The sequence below is a fragment of the Cibotium barometz genome, chromosome 17 (genome assembly GCF_041138505.1).
Source record: "Cibotium barometz isolate CiBa-2024 chromosome 17, ASM4113850v1, whole genome shotgun sequence".
Lineage (NCBI taxonomy): Eukaryota > Viridiplantae > Streptophyta > Polypodiopsida > Cyatheales > Cibotiaceae > Cibotium > Cibotium barometz.
In genome coordinates, this window is record NC_141062.1 from 28,141,678 (window position 1) to 28,148,493 (window position 6,816).

Here is a 6,816-nt window from a genome sequence, read left to right on the forward strand (position 1 = left end):
CGTCGAACGATTGGTCTCTCTAGATCAGTAAGTCAACGTTGAGCAACTCTCGTCTCCTGTGGGTGTGTGGGTAAAAGAGGACAATTTCCACTACCTTTCTATCACCCAAGTGTGGTAGATTGGCTAGTGTAATTACCCTTGGGATAACATGTACCCACCTGGGTTCAAGTCTCTCCGCCTCTCTAGATCAATAAGTCGACGTTAAGTAGCTCTCGTCTCCTATGGGTGTGTGGGTAAAAGAGGACAATTTGCACTACCTTTCTATCACCCAAGTGTGGTAGATTGGCTAGTGTAATTGCCCTTGGGATGACATGTAGCCACCTGGGTTCAAGTCTCTCCGCCGTCGATTGGTCTCTCTAGATCAATAAGTCGGCGGGTAAGCAGCTCTCTCTCTCTCTCTCCCCCCCTCTCTCTCTCTCTCTCTCTCTCTCTCCCCCCCTCTCTCTCTCTCTCTCCCCCTTCTTTTGTGGTTGTGTAGGTCTGTCGCGTTGCCGTCAACCATGCACGTCCGTTGTGCCGTCAACCACGTTATTCTCCGCCCCGTCAACCACGCTACAAGTATGACCGCACTTGTGCTCTATTTTTTTAAATGGTCTTAAATGCCTACTTTTGCGCATGCATGTGAGAGAAAGAGAGGAGTCTGTGTTTCTACATGAGCAGATTGGGGTACTCACCAGGTCCCCTAGGGGTTGAAGGACCTTCGTCACCGTTATTCCTCTGTGCTTTCACAGTTTATGCATGTGTGAGGGAGAGAGAGAGAGGTATTTAGACATGTGTAACATGCATGCGAATGTAATTTCTGACATAGATATATGCGTGTGTGTGTGTGTGTGAGTGCATGCAATGGAGAGAACCCACTTAAGTCATCTGCTAGGGATCCATTAAGGGTGTCCCAAGGACCACCCATGTCAAAACCCACTTATCCCTCATAAATAAAGGTGGATCGGTGCATGAATTACAAGCAAATTATCCTCTTTTTTTATGAGGATGAAAAGTATGATTTAGTCAATTTCAATCATTCCATAGATTCTTAAACTTCATTATCTAATTTGTAATTCTATATGAGTATATGTATGTATGTATGTATGTATGTATGTGTATACATACATACACACATATACATATACACATGTTTACCATACATACAAACATATACACACACATATATATGTATATATGTAAATATACATACCTACCAATATACATATATATATATATATATGTGGAGATGGGGGGAGCGAGTGTGATATAGATAGATATATCTTTAACACACTTGGCAATGTTCTTTACGATTGGCATTGTGATATATCTTTAACACACTTGGCAATGTGATTTATGATAGATTTTGAATAATGTGTTGGGTTGTAGCTTATTATGCCTATGTGGAATTATATTTCTATGAAGTAATTTTAAGAAACTATATAAGAAAAGTGAAGAATATACGTCATCAGTATCTAATACATACAAAAAAAATTATGTATGTATGTATCTATAAGAGTGTATGTATGTATGTATGTGTGTGTGTACTTACATACATACATACATACATGTGTACATACATACATACATGTGTGTGTGTGTGTTTGAAAAGACATACTATGTTTCTTTTTTTTATATCTTGCTCTCATATTTTCTAATCTTCGCTTGCACATTTTTGGTTTGTGAGAGTGTGGGGGTGTGTGTATGAGAGAGAGAGAGAGAGAGAGAGAGATTTCACTTTGTGAGTGTGGGTGTGTGTGTATGTATATGGTCTAACTCTCATTTTTTTAGTAATTCTATATGAGTGTTTTTTTGTTTGTATCTATAAGATTACATGTATGTATGTATGTATGTGTATACATACACATGTATGTATGTATCTATAAGTGTGTATGTATATATGTATGTGTGTACTTACATACATGCATACATACATGTGCGTGCACGACGTGAGTGTGTGTGTGTGTGTGTGTCCGATTTGGCGTGAGATTATTCAGCTATTGGAGCCCTTTTAGCTAGTGCCTCCTCTTGAGACGGTTGATACATTGCAGGATTGGTCTTTTGATTGTCAACAGCAAGTAGGTTATCCAGTTGTTCCATTTAATCTCCTCACTGCCTCAATGGCATATCACTTGCTTATTCCTCCGCCTTGGATTGTGGATCATAGGACCAGTCTTTGGCATATTGACAAGACGTTGTCTTGGTGGCGACTTACATTAAAAAAGGTATGGAAATCCAAGATGCCACTCAAACAACGGGTTTTCCTCTGGAGATGCATTACTGGCGTGCTTCCTGTAGGAGCCTTGCTTGCACGCCGGCATATTGCTCTAGCTCTTTATCATCGATGCTTCCGCACTACTGAGATTGTGCCTTATATGTTATGAACATGTTAGCATTTGCGACTTTATTCACCACCTCTCCAGCTCCTTACAGCTTCGTTTCCCTCGCCATCAATTTGGGCGCCTTTTGGATCTTTGGTAGATTACCTTTGGACTTTTTAGAGTTCGTGCTTTTCTTTGACTGGACGTGATTCTGGGTGTTGTGGACCATCTACTTCACCCAGAATCAGCTCCACTTTTGTGGTGACCCTGTTCCACCTTTCCCCATTTTCGTACTCCACTTTTCACGTCTCTCCGTGATTGCTTCGATCTCGGAGAGCTCTCCCCTCAGCAGTTTGAGGTGTTTTCACACTATTTTTAGCTCCTTATTCATAGCACCACCCACATCGGGTGGCTATGAATGTACTTTTTTTTCATTAATATATAGTGGCTTCACAAAAAAAAATGTGCCTTTAAAATACTTGGCAAAGTGATTTATGATAGATTTTGAATAATGTCTTGGGTTGTATCTTACTATGCCTGTGTGGAATTATATTAGGCTATGAAGCAATTTTATGAAACTATCTAAGAAAAGTGAAGAATGTATGTGTGTGTGTGTGTGTGTGTGTGTGTGTGTGTGTGAGAGAGAGAGAGAGAGAGAGAGAGAGAGAGAGAGAGAGAGAGAGAGAGCGATTTCACTTTGTGTGTGTGTGTGTGTGTGTGAGAGAGAGAGAGAGAGAGAGAGAGAGAGAGAGAGAGAGCGATTTCACTTTGTGAGTGTGGGCGTGTGTGTGAGAGAGAGGGGGGGGATGGGGAGAGAGTGTGATCACACAAATACACACAACTACAAAAAAACTTACACATACATAAGTATAGACATCCACACACACAAACATATAATATACATGTATATTGTCTAACTCTAATTTTTTAGTAATTCTATATGAGTTTTTTTTTCTATAAGATTATATGTATGTGGATACTTACATACATATACACATATACATATACACATGTTTACTAGACATACAAACATATACACACACATATATATACATATACATGTATATGATGGAACTTTGATTTTTTTAGTAATTCTATATGAGTTTTTTTTGTATGTGATTATAAGATTACATGTATGTATGTATGTATGTATGTAATATATATATATATATATATATATATATATATATATATATCATACATGTATGTATGTATGTATGTACATACATACATACATATATATATATATATATATATATATGTATGTATGTGTGTGTGTGTACTTAAATACATGTGTGTGTGTGTATCTTTGAAAAGACGTACTATGTTTCCTTTTTTTATATCTTGCTTCTCATATTTTCTAATCTTTCCTTTCACGTTTTTTTCTGTGAGTGTGGGGATGTGTGTATGAGAGAGAGAGAGAGAGAGAGAGAGAGAGAGAGAGAGATCAAACTAAAGTATATGAGGTCAAAAAGCCATGGGATTACACTTGCATGATCACACAAATACACATAAATACATACAAACATACACATACATAAGTATAGACATTTGTGCACATGCAAACATATAATATACATGTATATGGTCTAACTCTGTTTTTTTAGTAATTCTATATGAGTTATTTTTTGAATGTATCTATAAGGTCATATCTATGTTTGTATGTATGTGTATAGATACATACATACATACATACAAAAAAATGCATACATACATACATATCTATGTATGTATGTCTCGGGGGATTCACCTCAAAAAAATTTAGTGTACCACGTGCGATCAAAAGGAGGGGTATTTTAATTTAAATTTTGGAAAATTTTTAACAGGATTACAATAACAGGAGGGGTGTTTTAATTCAATTACAAAAAAAAATCCGTTAGTTCATAAGTAAAGAGGGGTGGTTTTATTGGGGGAAAAATTTTAGTTAGGGTTTTTTTAAAATGCCCCTTGAACGTACGTGATACAAATGATTTTTTAGAACTGCACCCCCCGGAGATGTATATGTATAGATACATATATGTATGTATGTATGTATGTGTATATGTACATACATAGATACATACATATATGTGTGTGTGTGTTTTTGGCTTGCACGCAAGGCAAGAAAAAACACATGTTTACCTAACATACATACACACACACACACACACACACACACATGTATATATGTAAATATATACGTACATACATACATACATATGCGTGTATGTATAACCCAAAAAATTATAGTGTTAGAGGAGGACCTTCTTTTAAATATACAAGTTTTTTATATATTATTGCTTTTTTATTTTCATGTTTTGTAATTACATATGCTTATTTACATATCACATCTAAGTATATGTCATGCATCTACTTACCTATGTTAACATCTTACTTGTGTTTTGTAATTACATGTGTTTATTTACATATCACATCTACATATATGTCTTGCATCTTCTTACCTATGTTAACATTTTACTATATATGTATGATTGATAGAGATGGAAGAGGTGACTTGCATTTTTTTTTAGCACATGAGGAGCACTCTTTACTTTGAGGAAAGGGTGAATTTGGCTATTGAGTTCAAGTGTCACTTTTTTTTATAGTGGATGGGTTGAGGTTGGGTTAAGGCATGGCGGGTTGAAGTTGCTAGATGGAATGATGTTTATAAAATTATTACACGTTTAGAGCGAGAAAAAGTAGATGAAAATATTGCACTCATGTATATTAAAGAAAATCTAGGCTTGATAGATTTTTATGAAATAGACGATAATGTCTTTGGTCATAGAGATCAAGTACAACAAGTATTTGATAAAGTTATTAAATGTATACCGAAGCATAAGTTTATTAAAAATTAAATATGGTGTGTTCTTCCTTTGTGGCCATTGGTGCTAGAAGGTCTCTTTTAGTATTTGAATAGTTTGTAATTTTAATGTTTTGTTTATATATATTGTCTTTGTCTCTCTCATTCTTTTCTTCTACTCTCTCTTTGTCGCTCACTATAAAAAAGATCATGATTGTTGTTTAATGTAAAGTTTGTTTATGTTTTATGCAAAGATATGTCACTAGACATTTGAAAGTTGATCTATGAAAATAATAAATGATCAGATATGATCTTTTTTTAGGAGATGCCATAATCTGGGATTACTAGATGGCTTTTATATTGTGGGTAGTAGATGCAGGAGCTCCGAGGAAAAGTGTTTCATTTTTAGGGAAATATTGAGGTGTATTCTAATAAGGAAATTGATAAAGATAATGATGTAATAATCTTTGAGATTATTGACGGATGTTTCTTCTCTCTCTCTCTCTCTCTCTCTCACTCACTCTCTCTCTCTCTCTCTCTCTCTCTCTCTCTCTCTCTCTCTCACACACACACACACACACACATGTAATACACAAATAGTTACTTTTGTCTTTTTCTATGTGTCTGGTGTGAAACGTAGCTGGGACAACATGAGAAAAATAGAGAGACCATAAGTTTTATGTTGTTTTGGTTTCTCTGTGTGATTGTGTACAGGCAAGCACAAGGTTAATAGAAGCTAACAAAGTTGGTGGTTTCGAATATCATTCTCTATTCAACTTGAGGTTAGTTTTATTGTTGCCCTTTCTCTATCTATCTATTTGTGTGTTTGCAGTTAATATGTGATGCATAGATAAAGAGATTTATTTATGTTTATATGTTTGGTTAGCTCTGAGAGAGAGAGAGAGAGAGAGAGAGAGAGAGAGAGAGCGAGAGAGAGAGAGTGCACATTAAAATACTTTCTATCTCTTTCTATCTCATTAAGTGTTTTAATATTGATAATTTGTATGGAAAATGTGAATGTAAAAACGATTTTTGCATGTCTAATACTTTAGTGTGTGCACACAAATAGAGTTTATAATATTAATATGCTTGGTTGGCTAAGCTAGAAACTTTTCATTTATTAGACCATTGCCTTTGATTGTAGAGAGAGTTCTAGAGAGAGAATATATGGGTCTAAGAGAATATACATACTATTTTAGCCTTAAAACAGCAGAGAAATGTGCTTAAAAACTAAAGAACTTTCTTTATGGTTGCTAATACTAGACGTTTAGAGAGACAATTATATGTCTCGCTAAGAGTACACATTGTGTACTCTTTGCATAAACGAGGTATCTACATGTATATAGTGTTGGTATATAGTTGGGTTATTAGGGCTATGTTATATGTCGACAAAGATATAAAGAGATGTTTGAAGAGCCTTAAGATATTCATTTTGGATTTCAACAACAAATGGAGATCCATAATGATAACAACGGCTCAAATGTTGTAGTGGATGCGTATGGAGCTTCCAATTCTAAAGTAGCTTTGTCTACCCCCCTTGAGTTGATGAATGTTCGAGCTGCAAAACACCTTGCTTGATCAAGGTCTCCATTTGGACAACCAATCTCTAAACATCTACAAACTATTGTGGACATATGCAAGCGCATTGAGAAAAATCAGGTTGCTTAAGGAGTACTTAAATGCCCTTTGGGATGAGATCCGTGAAATTGGCAGCCAAAGGGGAGATACGCTAAG